This window comes from Cupressus sempervirens, chromosome 11 (genome assembly GCF_028749045.1).
Source record: "Cupressus sempervirens isolate cs-2001-9-10 chromosome 11, ASM2874904v1, whole genome shotgun sequence".
Classification (NCBI taxonomy): Eukaryota; Viridiplantae; Streptophyta; class Pinopsida; order Cupressales; family Cupressaceae; genus Cupressus; species Cupressus sempervirens.
Genome location: NC_143128.1, coordinates 569,525,492 through 569,541,701, shown reverse-complemented (window position 1 = coordinate 569,541,701; position 16,210 = coordinate 569,525,492).

Genomic DNA, 16,210 nt, shown 5'->3' with positions numbered 1-16,210 from the left:
TTGTTGAATGCTTTCTTAGTTTGGTATTCATTAACATTACATCTCAGGTGATACATTTTGGTACAATTGGTGAGACCCCACAAACAAGGTAATTTTTTAATCCTAAAGTTTTCTTTTTCTTTTGCTAATGGTCTAATATGTTATTTACTATTTTGTGTTTTATGTGTCTGGCATAGGTTTTTCATGTATTTTACAAGTTGTTGGTGTGAAATAAGGCTAGGGTGACATTGACTCGTATTTTACATAACAAACTAAAAAACACAGACATATCCACGAACACGTGATGGTAGGATTGACATTATCAGCTTGCAGGAATGGGATCTTGTGAATACAAGAATGACAATTCAAACATTTTATTTGAGACATGTGGCCTCTCTCTCTCTCTCTCTCTCTCTCTCTCATTCTTTCTGTTATGGGAATGCTTGTTTGACTAAGCAGGATTGCTTATGCAACATTGTGGGATCACTCTATGTAAGCCTCTAGGCATTAATTAAATTAAATAATATGTGTTTATGGGAACACCCAAAAATGTGTGGGATTTTTGTATTGTAGAAACACTCTATGAGTATCTCACTCTCAATCGTTTCCTTTTGTTTGTTTATATTTTTGTTCCTACTATCTCTTGGTTACTTTACATAGTCAATAGAACCACAATCCTGTGGTTGTGAAAATGCATGATATTCCCTCAAGGATAATTATTTTTGGTTTTCTACAAAGGTTTCTTAAGTGTGCAAGAATACGTTTAGAAGGAGCTACAATTTTTAAGACTAAAATGTATTCACATTTTAATTTGGGCACTAAAATAAACTTTGTATGAATCCATAATATCTCACACTTCAATTTTGGGCTCTAAAATGAACATGTGGTGAAATATTGAGCAAGGTAAACTCACATTTCAATTTGGTTTCTAAGAAATTAATAAAAAAATACACACTCTTGAACTGTTAAATAATCAATGAACAATGTTTTGGAAAATACTTTTAATTTGGGTATAAAAAGAACTCATCAAACTCTTGAATACTCAAAGGGATAAAGGATTGTTGGACTAATCAAGTTTTCCTTTAAAGCTTTCATTTTTCAAAGAAAAGAACCTTACATGTTAAACATGAGCGTTTGAAGTCTTAGGATAGAAAACACTAAAATTCAACTTGGAATGAACAACTTCTTGGTGTATTTGAAGGAGTGTTTTTCAACACTTCCTTGAGCTTTTTTTTTTGTAAAAGTAGACCTCGTTAAATTATGTTGTGTGTGTACCAAAAACTTGTTAGCAAGAAGAAATACAACAACTCTAGGAGCACTTATAGAAAGACCCGTCCTTTGGGAAATGTGCATCACCATTGGAGAACAATCCCAAACAGGTAATTCCATGACTAGTATATAAAAGACAGTGAGCTAATCTCTTTCCTATCCCCACAAGCTCAAGAGATGTGTGTTAATGATAGCTTGAGGTAAGTGAATATACCTAAAATTTTGGTATGGTCAACTAGGCTCTTAAATGAGTTACACACATACAAAATAATTGGGAGGACATCGCCGATCTTACTAAAAACCAACTTCAGAAGCTACCCAATTTTTCCTTGGTATGATATTCATGGTGCAAGAGAATATAAGTCTTCTTTGAAGTTACTTTCCATATGTTTTTTCCCTAGTATATGCATAAGGCTACTTGGGCTTCATCTCCAAGAGTCATTGACCTTGCAAAAAGGGGGCTTATATTTGCCATACCTTAAAGTTTCATTAACGTGTAATTTTTTTGATCGAGTCTTGTATTGATTCACCTCTTTTATTGAGAGGGGCATAGCACACTAGATCCATAAAACACTAATCTTAGGCTTCTTCTTGTGGGCCTATGAATAACATATTGAATCCAAATTGACCATAGGGATAACATGTGCTTGAAGTTTTTTTATTGTAATTAACCACTTGAAAAACACTTGTTGAACATACACACTTTGGTTTTATAAAATCTTTTTCCAAAAAGAGATCATTTGTGTATCTCCCTCAAAGTTTATATGTCCTTTGAGGGATTGTTCATTCACTTGACCAATATTTCACAATTTGCATGTCTTCCAATATAAGTTAGAGCACACTTAGCTTAGTCAGTTCCTAAAGCTAAAAGTTGTTATTCAAAAAAAAAAATCAAGTTGTGACCCTATGACAGATCAACCCAAGCCAAAGTTCAAAAAGGTCAAGCTCAAACCATTACTAGCATATAAATAATGAGAAGTAGAGCTCAAGAGGTTAGCACTTGAAAAAATATTTTTGAAAGAGCTCCAAATTGAGAAACACGATATTGAGTTGGCTTTACAAACATAGTGTGATTACAAATTCTAAAACATGAAACTTAGGCAAGGAGTTAATCATAGATTCATCACATAAACAAGCTACCCCTAGGAGAACTACATTCATCTTCTTCATCACACACACTTTTGCACTTGCACTATTCTCACCATAGAGTTGTCATTAGGAGTTATCCCATAGGTCATCGTCCCTTTTAGGAATTTCTAGATCCATAATCCTTAGAGCATATTTTACATACCCTTAACCAAATGATCATCTAATCAAATCCCAAATGAAACCCCCATAATATCCTAATATTTAGTGTCATCATCTTAGAGTTGTCTAGCTTGCATCTTACATCCATTATGTTATCACAACTATCCCTTAGATCGCACTTTGTCTAGGGTAGTTTATCTTTTTACTTGTTTCCATCACCACCTTGTTCTATAGGTTGGGCTCCACATTTAATCATCTCACATCTTCCAAAGGTCGTTAGCCTACCCTAGGTTGATCTATCCACCACTATCTTGAACTTATACATGGGAAACAACTTGTTTCCATCTTTGACACCAAATTAATCTTTAGGTCCTTTAGGTACCACATACTTACGATTAATCCTCCATCATCATCCTTCATATCATGACGCATCCCATCCCCTTTTACATTGATCACCCATCCTTATATCCTTATGAATTATCTTGCATCATAAGTTAGACATCATTCCCTCATCACTATAAGGTCTTAAAACTCATCTCACATATTGCATCCACCAAACATATTGCTTGCATCTCACATATAGGTGCATTATCATTTCACACCACCCACCACATGTCTTAATAAGAACAAAAGGAAGAAGAAAGACATGGATCCTAATATTAGTGGAAGTTTGGTCAGTTCATAGCCTAATCTAGAGGTCTCCATGGTCATGTATAATTCACCTCCCTGAAATATAGAAGATTTCAGACCCACCACAACTTCCTTGGAGGCATTTATGAACCAACCTAGAAATTTAGTGTTTTTCAACACCATCACAAACATGAAAAAATATAACATCATGGAGAACCTACAAAGGGAAAATATTGGGGCATTCAATTTTAGGAGGGAAGCATTGCCCACCACTATCACAAATCCTACACATCCGCTCTTTGGAATGCTAATGTCATTGGGACTTATAGATCTCACTTATCCTATTTACATTTCAAAAGAGATATATCAACCAGTGACACAATAGGTTTTGGAGCCAACTGTAGGATCTACCTAGATAAGTGTCCCTATCCTCTAAAACAACAAGCCATTAGTACATGCCACACCCCAACAAACCACCACATCCCAAGCATCATCCACCAATAGTCCCATCACTATTGCCACTACTATACAAGTCACATGCATCACATTCAATAGTGTGGGACCAATCTTTTCTCAAATAGGTGCATCCATTATTGCCTCAATGTCGCAGGCTTCCACTTTATACATACCTACTAGTGGAACTAGATTCCTATCCTAAAAAATCTCACAAGTAGTCCCATAACTCACCATAGGAATCTTGACAACAAGGCTTAATAGTCAACCCCTTATTCCATCTAGCACTGCCACTAATCCATTTACCCTCACAAAAGTCATATCTACTCTAATCCCACTTAGCCCATGAGGGTTAAGACAAGCACAAATATAGGTCTCAAACATTCCAACTAACAATCTCATCATACCTACCTTCCATTCACTGCCACATCACCAACCACCACCATCACCAACAAGTTCACTACCATCCATCACCAACTCCATTCATATGCCTCCTCTTGGGAGTAAACAACCCATGCCACCACCATTGTAGCTGCAAATGGGGGCAACCCTTTATGTGAACTATTTTGTGTCATTTAGCACCTAGATGACATTACGTGTAGGCACACATTCATCATGTGTGGCTTCCCAAACTAACATGCCAATATATCAACCCCAACAAGAAAAATAACAATAGTAAGAACAACAATATGTGCATGCATAGCAACAAACCTATCCATTTCTACAATAATCCCATAATTACCTCTCACAAGATCATGTTCAAAATTTGCAACATTGACAACAATATGGACTACAAGTGCAACAATAAGATGTCCAACAACCATCACAATAACCACAAGCTCCCATCTAAGTGGTAGGACATTCATCATTCCAACCACAACAATTCACTTATATGTTGTGATGTGGAGCCTAATTAGACTCAAAGGTTTATTCAACATGATTTTCCCCAAGATTATATCTATGGGGGTTTGGGGGTAATGCCCCCAAGATGGGGTCAAGGGGCAACACCCTTTTCAATGCCCTAGGGCAATGCCTATTTTCCTATTGGACAACTTATTCTAGCCCTAATTTTGTAAGCAACAAAATACTTGTATAAAATGGCTTAGGGTTAGAGATTTTACAATGTATGATGATATTGTAGCTTCTTGTGGTGGTATTGAGCTGTAAGGGATTGTGGATTGTAATAACTAGATAATATAATGTTGGACTTTCTATTGGTGGACATAGCCTAGGGATTGGGTGAACCACATTAAATCCTTGTGTCTTGTGTTCTCTTATGTGCGATTCACTATTTTTTGATATTGGTTATATTTGAATGTAATTTTATTTGTGTCTATGGTTGATCCTAACAAATGGTATCAGAGCCATACTATCATTGTTGTTTTTTTTTAAGCCTAGGTTGTCATCATTTTATTTTAGCTATCCTTTGTAGGAAGGTTCATTGTTGAGTTGGAGCAATGATAGACAGGGGTAAGAAGAAGGTTTAGAAGTTTAACAGGCCAAACTTTTAGTTATGGAAAATGAAAATAGAGGACTATCTTTATCAAAAGGATTTATGGTAGTCATTGGAAGGAAAAACCAAGAAACAAGGAACTTTGACAGATGAGGACTGAAAGATTCTAGACAGAAAGGAACTTGGAAGTATTTGTTTATGCTTGGAACAATCTGTGGCATTTAATGTTACAAAAATAAAGACGACTGGAGAGTTGATGCAAACCCTAGCAAGGTTGTATGAAAGACCTTTTCTTCAAACAAGGTATTTTTGATGAAGTGTTTATTCAATATGAAGATGGGAGAAGGTGGATCTATTATAGATCATTTAAATGAGTTTAATACAATTACTAGTCAATTATCTTCCGTGAATGTTCAATTTTTTGATGAAGAAAATAGGGCTCCCTTGATTTTGTGTTCTTTGCCTGAAAGTTGGAATGGCTTGGTAATAGTTGTGAGTACTTCTATTTTTGGATCTAATACACCACAATTTGATGATGTGATTGGTTTTATTCTAAGTGAGAAAACTAGTAGGAAAACCTCAAGTGGATCTACATCAGGAAGTGCTTTGAACACATAAAGCAAAGACAGGATGAATGAGAGAGGAACTAATTTTGGAAATCATGGAAAATCAAGAGGAAAATAAAAGGGGGAAGAGGTCTCAATCTAGAGGACCAAGAGATTATTTGTACTGTGGAAAACCAAGGCATAAGAATAAATATTGTTCAAATCAAAAGAACATTAAAGGAGAAAAAAAAGATGGAAACAAGGAGGAAAATATGGTAAGTAATAAATTTGAAGAGGATTCTTTTCTTCTTTCTTTAGAAAGTGTTGATGATTCATGGGTTTTAGATTTAGGGGCTTCATTTCATGCTACACCCTATACAGGTTATTTTATTGATTATGTCTAAGGGGATTTTGGGCTTATTTATTTTGGGGATAATGAACCTTGTCAAATTGTTGGAAAGGAAAAAGTTAAAATACCTCATGTACCAAGGCTGAGTAGGGATTTAATTTTAGCAGGGCAACTAAGTGATGGGGGTTGCATAGTTACTTTTAATGATGAAAATTGGAAGGTTCTAAGGGTTTCCTTGTAGTAGAAAAAGGTGTGAAAGTAGGAACCTTGTATCTTTGTATAGGTCATATTGTTCCTTCTACTTTAATTGTTTCAGAGAAAAATGAATATTTAGAAACATTTGTTGTAGTTGAGTAGGGAGAACAAATATTTGTTGTAGATTCTAATACATCACTATGACACAACAGACTTGGGCACATGAGTGAGAAAGGTATGAAATTTTGTCATTCAAAAAAAGTTTAACTAGGTTTGAAATGCATCAATATGGATTTTGGTGAGAGTTGTGTGTATAGAAAATATAAGGGAGTTAGTTTTGTGAATAGTGGGAAGGAAAAAAAAATGAGAAACTAGAGCTTGTGCATATTGATGTATGGGGACCAACTTAGGTATCTTCCCTTGGTGGCTCTCATTATTATGTTATGTTCATTGATGATGCAACTAGAAAAGTATGGGTTTCTTTTCTTAGACAAAAATCTAATGTATTTATAAATTTTAAGAAATAGAAATGCTTGGTTGAGAATGGGACTAGTAAAAAGCTAAAATGTCTCAGATTTGATAATGGTGGTGAGTATTGCTACAATGAATTCAAAGATTATTTCTCCACTAATGGTATTCATAGACAAAAAACTATTCCAAGGACTCCACAGGAAAATGGAGTGGCTGACTGCATGAATAGAACAATAATCAAGTGTGCACAGAGCATGAGGTTGCATGTTGGGTTGCCGTTAAATATGTGGGTTGAGGCTATCAATACTAATTTATATTTGATCAATAGAGGCCCCTCTACTCCTTTGGGTTGTGGTATTATAGAGGAAGCATGGACTGGTAAGAAGGTGAGTTATTCTTTTCTCAAAACCTTTGGTTGTGAAGCATTTGCACATATAGATTATGAAAATAAAACCAAGCTAGAAGCTAAGTCAAAGAAATGTGTATTTTTTGGATATGGCATCGCTGAATTTGGTTATAGGCTTTGGGATTTTGAAAATTGTAAAATTTTAAGAAGCAAAGATGTTATATTCAATGAGAAAGTGTTGTACAAAGATTTGTTGCAACAACATGAGAAGAAAGAAAATGATTATGTAGTACTAGATGATACTCCAAAAGATGATGTTCCAATAGTATCTCATGCTCTGCAACAACCACAACAACAAATACCACACACCCCAGTGTATGTTAGGCGGTCAACAAGGCTAATTAGACCTCCAAAAATATTTTCTCCTCTTTGTATTCTATTTTATTAACAAATGTTGGTGGACCTGAATGTTATGATAAAGCTATGCAAGTGGATACAAAGATTCTGTGGGAGTCTGCAATGAAAGAAGAAATAGACTCTTTGTTGAAAAATCAAACATGGGTTTTATGCAAGTTGCTTGCAGGTAAATGGGCTTTATAAAATAAATGGGTTTATGTGTTGAAAGAAGAGGATGGAGGTAAGAAAAAATTCAAACCCGAGTTAGTTGTAAAAGGATTTTCATAGAAAAAGGGCATTGATTTTGATGAGATATTTCTTTTATTTCTAAAATGACTTCTATTCATATTGTATTAAGTATTGTGACTACTGAAGATTTGCATTTGGAGTAGCTTAATGTAAAAACAACCTTTCTTCATGGTGATTTGGATGAAGAGATATATATGGCACAACCACAAGGATTTGAGGTCAAAGGTAAGGAGAACTTAGTGTGTAGATTGCAGAAAAGTTTATATGGCTTGAAGCAAGCACCTCGATAATGGTATCTAAAATTTGACAGTTTTATGCATGAGCATGGATACAATAGGTATCATTCATATCATTGTATTTATTTTAAGAGGTTGGATGATGATAGCTACATTATTTTATGTTTATCTATTGATGATATGCTTGTAGCTGGGTCAAACATGGATCACATTAAGGGGTTAGAAGAATAGTTAGCACATTCATTTGCAATGAAGGATTTTGGGGCAGCAAAGAAAATCTTTGGTATGAAAATTTGTAGAGATAAAAAGAGCATAAAATTGGCTAAACTAGTTGTTAGCACAGCTTTACCTGGTCATTTAAAATTGACTAAGGAGATGTGTCCAAAGATACCAGAAGAAGAGGCTTAAATGTGCTTCAACTATAGGGAGCTTAATGTTTGTCAACATATGTACTAGACCAGATATTGCACATGCAGTGGGCGTTGTTAGCAAGTATATGAGTCATCTAGGTTTTGAGCATTGGAATGTAGTTCAATGGCTTCTCAGATATTTGAAAGGAATATCCAGTAAGTGTTTACATTTTGGGGTCTCTACTACTGATTTACAGGGCTATGTTGAATCATATTTGGCAAGGGATATTGATACCAGGAAGAGTACTACAAGTTATGTATTAACTGTTGGTGGGACAATAGTAAGTTAGATTTTGTTAGGATTAACTATAGACATAAATAAAAATTACATGCAAATATAACCAATATCATAAAATAATAAATTTCATATAAGAGAACACAAGACACAAGGATTTAATGTGGTTCATCTAATCCCTAGGCTATGTTCATCAACAACAAGCCCAATATTATTATTATCTAGTGATTACAAATTGCAATCCCTTATGGCTCAATATCGTTGCAAGAAGCTACAATCTCATTATACATTATGAAATCCCTAACCCTAAGCCATTTTATACAAGCTTTTTCCACTTACAAAAATTAGGGCTAGAATAAGTCATCCAATAGAAAAATTAACACCTGATGCCTTTTACAATAGTGAGTGATTTTTGGCTTTAGAGGTGCTACCCTTGAAAACCCTTGTGGGGGTGTTGCCCCTCGACTCCAACCTATACTATGATAGGGACCACATGGGGTGTTGCCCCATGATCCCACAAGGGGTGTTGTCCCTTGACCCCCATAGACATAATATGGGGGAAACTAAACCAAATAAACCTCTGAGTCTAATTAGGCTCTGCATCACAATAATCTCCCATTTAAAGACTGATCAGACTCCATAAAAATAACCTCCCACTTAGAGACTGATCATAGCACCACTAAACCTGTAGCTCCCACTAGAATATAAAACCACCCTGGACTCTATTATTCTTTTATTTTGTTTAGTCTAGAAAACAAACCAAAATCGAAGAGGAATTCAACTTCTCCCTTGCTACTGCCTTGGTAAACATATCTGCTAAATTATCATATGTATGTATATTCTCTAGCTTTAATTGTTCATCATCAAAAACTGACTGAATGAAATGGTACCACAACTATATGTGTCTTGTCTTTGAATGTAGAGAAAAAATCTTTGCAAGGTGAATGCACTTTGGCTATCTATGAAAAAATAGTTATCCCTCTATGGGTGTCTCAATTCTTCCTTGAAGAACTGAAGCCATATCATCTCCTTGGTTGCCTCTGTAGCAACAACATACTCTACCATTGTAGTGGATAAAGCATTCACCTTTTTTAACTGAGAAACCCACCTCACTGCTGCCCCACCAATAGTAAATACATACCCTATAGTACTCTGCCTGGTATCAATATCTCCTACCAAGTCTAAGTCAACATAGCCTTGTAAATTAGTACTACAGCCCCCAAAATGTAAACAATTACTAGATGTTCCTCTCAAATATCTGACAATCCATTTGACTACATTCCAATGCTCAATTCTAGGATGACTCATATATTTAGCACCTAGATGACATTACACTGGCACAAATTATTCATGTGTGGCCTTCCAAACTAACATGCCAACATATCAACCCCAATAAGAAAAAATAACATTAAAAATTTGTGCATGCATAGAAATAAACCAATCCGTTTGTACAAAAATACTATAATTACCTCTCGCAAGATCACATGCAAAATTTACAACACCAACAACAATATGGACTACAAGTGCAATAATAAGATGTCCAACAACCACCATAATAACTACAAAATCCCATCTAAGTTGTAGGACATTCATAATTCCAACCACCATAGTTCATATATCTATTGTGATGTGGAGCCTAATCAGGCTCTAAGGTTTATTCAGAGTATTTTCCCGCATATTGTTTATATGGGGGTTTGGGGGGAGTGCCCTCAAGATGATGTCCTAAGGAAACACCCTAGGTGCACTTCTGGTCCTAGTATCGGGTGGGGTCGAGGGGCAATGCTACTATGGGGGTTTTCAGAGGAAACAGCCTTGAACCCAAAAATGACTCTATTATTGTAAAAGGTGTCGACTACTATTTTCCTATTGGATGACTTATTCTAGCCCTAATTTTGTAAATGACAAAATGGCTTAGGGTTAGGGATTTCATAATGTATGATGAGATTGTAGCTTCTTGCAATAGTATTGAGCTGTAAGGGATTGCAAATTGTAATCACATGATAATAATAATATTGGACTTGTTGTTGGTGGGTGTAGCCTAGGGATTGGGTGAACCATATTAAATCTGTGTGCCTTGTGTTCTCTTCTATGCGATTCATTATTTTTTGTTATTGGTTATATTTGCATGCAACTATTATTTATGTCCACGGTTGATCCTAACAATATTAAAATCATCCATACTTAATTGCTCTAGCTGATGCATACCCTATACTAGGGGCAGTATGGTTGGGGGCACTTACTACACCACCTTTAACTTAGAGTGGGAAGAAATAAGGAATGTGATCAAAGAACTAAAAGCTGACAATGAAGCCAAGATATTCAAGTTTGAGAACATGTGCTCATATTAATTTGATAGATCCATAACAACAACACCCTTCCCTGAATATTTTGAAATATCAAAATTTGACAAATTCAGAGGAAGGGGAGAACCAGTGACACACGTGAAGGAGTTTTACATGCACTATTAAGAGGTGGCCTATAACAAGGTATTCTTCTTGCATTTATTACCTATGAGCCATAGGTGGCCCACTCTTGAATGGTTTACCGAATACCCTATGGAACCATCAACACATTTGCAGAACTCTTAGAAAATTTCATTATACAATACACTCACTTGATTGAGATTGAGCTATCTATGGTTGACCTAGTCCACACAAAATAGAAAGGGGGAAAAATATTTGTTAACTTCCTACAAAGGTGGTTATCCATTATGACCCGAGTCTCATGCAACTTATCAGAAAGACACCTTGTCAAGATGTTCATCAACAATGCACACCCAAAGCTTGTGTATCACATGCACATGAAATGCTTGATTGCAAACATACAAGGATCTCAAAGAGAAGGGTATGGACCTAGATCAAGGACTCATTAAAGATGGATTCATAAAGCTATACAAAGAAAATACTCGAGAATAGGGTCACTCTAATGACAAATCACATTTTTGAAAAAAAAAAACAAGAACATAGTAATGGATGGTGCCAAAAACACAAAACATGTCCATGTGGTCAGTGCAATGTCAATCATACCAACCCCATGTTACAAAAAAAATAAATTCAACAATAACAACCATTTAAACAAAAAACCAGATTTCACCAAAATATATATCAACAACCCCAACAACAAGTATAACAACAAAGCTCACCAACATCTTCTAAAAAAGTGCCAACAAACCAAGAAAATTCCATATGCATCGCAACTGAACAAAAGCCGCATGTCCAAACAATCCAAAGAGAGTCTTAACTCCCTTAGGAGAACCACTTGACATCATTTTTTATAAGATAGTAAAAGGAAATCTAGTGACCTTCCCACCAATATAACCACTAGATGACAGTCAACCTAAGCCCACATGGTACAAGGAAAATGAGTTTTTCACCCATCATTGGGTCAAGGGACATGTCACAGTCAAGTGTATGAATCTCAAGAGTTATGTGGAGGATCTTATAGATCACAAGGAAATAAAAGTGGGGGCACCTACAAAAGTCTCTCCAAATGCATTATTCCTAATTTATCAAAATGAATTTCTACCGCATAACAACAACATAGGCAAGGCCTCTACCAAAATACCAATAGCTAAAACAAAAACAAAAATAAAAATAATAACAATAATCAACACAAACAAGGTAACTTTCATGACAAAAAATATTGCACTATGAGCTACATCAACTATGAAATATGATCAAGTACATATCCCAAGAAGAGTCCAACATCAACGCCATACATATCAAGGGTGTAGAGATTCAATGTGTTGCTAAACATGGTGAACCCTAATATTTCTCATAAGTTTACCCACAACTTCTTCCTTGAGGGAACAATACAATATTTTAGAACCCTTTGGGAATATGCCAACCCAAATTTACATCCTAGATCTTCTCTACACAAGCCCACTCCATTAAGAGATCCTCAACGATGCTCTCCGCAAATCTTATGTTCCCGTGTATATCAATGCAAATGAATTCTAAAATATAGTGGGATACATATCTGCATCATGTGCACTAAACCCTTTGACATCCCTAAAGTAGAGACAAACCACAATCTTCCCCTTTACATTGTTTTTATGGTCTCTGACTTTTTAGTAAAGAGGGTTATGATAGATAATGGGTTGGTCCTAAACCTATGTACCTTGAAATCCATAAAATAGATAGGATATATGAAGGCAAAGATCATGGATGAAGTCATAACTAACAAGGTATATAATAACTTAGAAAGAACATCAGAAGGAACTATCTTATTTCCCGTTAGAGTTGACCTAGCCACTCAAGAGATGGTATGCTATGTGGTTGATCTTAACCTCCTATTCATCCTCCTCCTCAACTAACCTTAGATTCACTCACTGAAGATAATTCCATCCACATATCATCAATGCATTAAATTTTTTCATGAAGCCACTAAGATAACCATTCACACTAATCCTGAGCCCTTTATATACTATCGTTTGTTGGAGGCATCATACCCCCATAATAATCATTTTCATGGGATCAAGATCAACACTTCCATCGCTAGCTCTTCTGGAATTTTTCACGATGCATGTGACACCATCCTTTCCTCTACACTATCTGCCATTAAGATCAACCACCAATGTTGTGGTCAATATAGTCTATCAAACACTTTGTTATTGGAGCCTTTCCCCATGATCCACATACACAAGGGTGACCATCACACCAAGGATAAAAGAAATACACCACACCTTAGCTCAAGTAGGTAGGGCCAACCACATTTATCTCTAATGGAATCTTTAATGGAAAGTATATGGCCCCATATATCTCACTTGGTTGTATAGAGAACCACCTCCAAAGGACAAAGGATTGCTTGACCATTTCAAAGAAAAATATCCCATGCTATAGAGTGATGTGATTATCAAGGAGGTCACTTAGCTCATAAGAAATAGGAACCAAAAAGCCTATTAAGGAATATATTCATACCTAACACAAAGGCCTTGGTTTTAGACTCCCTATAACTAGGGGCACTAATGAGAATGCCCATGCCTTCTTAAACATCCAAAATGAACTCATAGAGGTCGAAGACATCCATGAGTATGCTGAAAAGAGAATCTATAACGATGTCGATGATGATGAAATTTTATTAGGATCCTCTATGCTTTGTGAACTAGCCATCAAACTCATTGACCTCCCACTTGTCCATCCAAAACTCATTAACTAGGGCCAACCAAGAATACCTCACATTGATGAGGTCTCTAACAAGGATGCACTCTTGAGATTTATGGGATCTAAAGTACCACACAAGGAAAAACCATCATCTCCCTATGTCTACAAGTTGGATATGAAGAGCTATTTTAGGGAGGAAGAAGTTTATAGTCACAAAAATGAAAATAAAAATACAAGGAAAAAACAAAAAGAAAAACACAAGGTTCCTATAGTGAAAACTCCTTTGGAGCATCATCAAAACAAATCAAAAAAGAAAAGAAAATAAAGGATGTATATAATGGTGAAAACCTCTCTTAGGTGCTTGAAGATGGATATTTCTTCCTTCTCCTATAGGATCATAGGCTTGAGGTATCATTCATTTTGATTGGAGAAAAAAATCCCATTAACATCAATATAGTTGAAATTCCCAGAACCACTTACATCAAAACATTCTTACTAGATCTAGAAGAAGATGTCCTTGTGGAAGTCCTTCAAGAAAACATAGGTAGATTTGCATGGGCATATAATGACATGACTGGACTAGACCTAGAATTGGTTGTGCATCACTTGGTAGTGGATCCAAAAGCAAAACTAATCAAGTAGAAGTTGAGAAAAATGCATCCCAAAGTGGCTTTACTAGTAAAAGAAGAACTTGAGGAACTTCTCCTAGAAAAGGTCATTAGACCCATTGACTATTTAGATTACATCTTGAACATTGTGCCAGCAACCAAGCCATCTAGAGATATTAGAATGTGCAAGGACTTCAAAGACCTCAACAAGGTTTATCCAAAAGTCACTTTCCATTGCCTAACATAGATATAATTATGAATCTTATTGTCAAACATGAGATTATCTCTCTCATGGATAGATTTTTAGGATATAATCGAATTTTCATAGTAGAAGAAGATCAACATAAGACAATATTTACGACACCATGGGGTACATTTTGCTACAACATGATGCCTTTCAAATTGAAGAATGTCAGATCAATTTATTAAATTTCCATGACAATTATTTTCCATGACCTAATCCATAAGACTCTTGAGAATTATATAGATGATATCTTGGCAAAGTCAATTGATAGTTTCAATCATCTTTGAGACTTGGAGGAAATTTTTGACTTTCTCAAAAAGTATCACCTTATGTTGAACCTGAAAAAGTGTGTCTTTGAAATTTCATCAAGAAAGCTTTTTGGATTCATACTATCATCATGAGTTATAGATATTGATCCTCAAAAGGTAAAAGATATCATGGGAATGCCTCCTCCCAAAATGTTGAGGCAACTCCACAACCTCCAGGGAAAGCTACAATCAATCTAAAGGTTTATTTCTTAGGTTGGAGACAAGTGCCAACCATTCACACATCTATTGAAGAAAGATCAACATTTCAAATGGGATCTTATATGTCAATACAACTTTGAAAAGATCAAATAGTATATATTCAATCCATGTATTCTAGTGCCACATATCATAGGAAGACCTTTAATTTTGTACATATCAACTACTCCAATGTTCTAGGGGGGCTCCTAGACCAACTAGATAATGACATAAAAGAAAGGGTCATCTATCACATTAGTTATACCCTTGTCAATTATGCTCTCAACTATACCCCAATGGAAAAAGCATGTTTGGTAGTGGTTTTCACCACTCAATTTTTTTTCCATTGCATTCTTAGTACATTTTAAAACTCATTTCAGAAATAGATCCAATAAATTATATGTTCTTACACACATCTCTCATAGGTTAGCTGGCCAAATGGACAATGTTTCTTACCAAGTTTCACATGCAGCCTGTGGAAAGGAAAGTAGTAAAAGTACAAGTCATTACAAACCAACTAGTTGATGCACCTCTAGTAGATGCTTATCCATGAGTCATGGATTTTCCCAATGATTATCTTTATTTGATAGAAGAAAAGCCTCCATGGAAACTTTAATTTGATGGGTCCTACACATCACTTGGATCTAGAGTAGGGATATTATTGGTTTCCCCATCATGTTATTACATCCCTAAATCCTTCAAGTTAAGATATCAATGTACCAATAATATATCAGAGTATGTTACTCTCATTCTAGGACTAAAAATAAAATAGAATGGAATATTACAGAGTTGCAAGTCTTTAGTGACTCACAATTGATCATCAAATAGGTCCTCAATGAGTATCAAACAAAGAACAAAAAGGTGATACCATATAAGGAAATGGAGGATGAAATATAAAAGAACTTCATGATCAAGATCCAATTCACTCAAGTTCCACAACTACATAACAAGGTAGCAGATTGAATGGCTATTATTGGCTTGCTCATAGGAATTCCATGGGAAGCTTCATAATAAGAATTTTTAGTTGACCAATTACATGCACTTGCATATGCAAATGATAAGTCAACAAGAGTGTGTATTCTAATTGGTCCCTAATCCAAAAGTTACGATGAGATTTATGCTTGCCTAAAAAAAAATCATATCTCCCCACTCCACATGAACCCAACACTAGAACCTTATTTGTAGATCTTTCCACTACACTACTGTCAAAAACACCCTATATCACTAACGTTATCATGATGCCATTTCTACATGTTTAGACTTGAACTAGGCATTGATGGCTCTAAGAA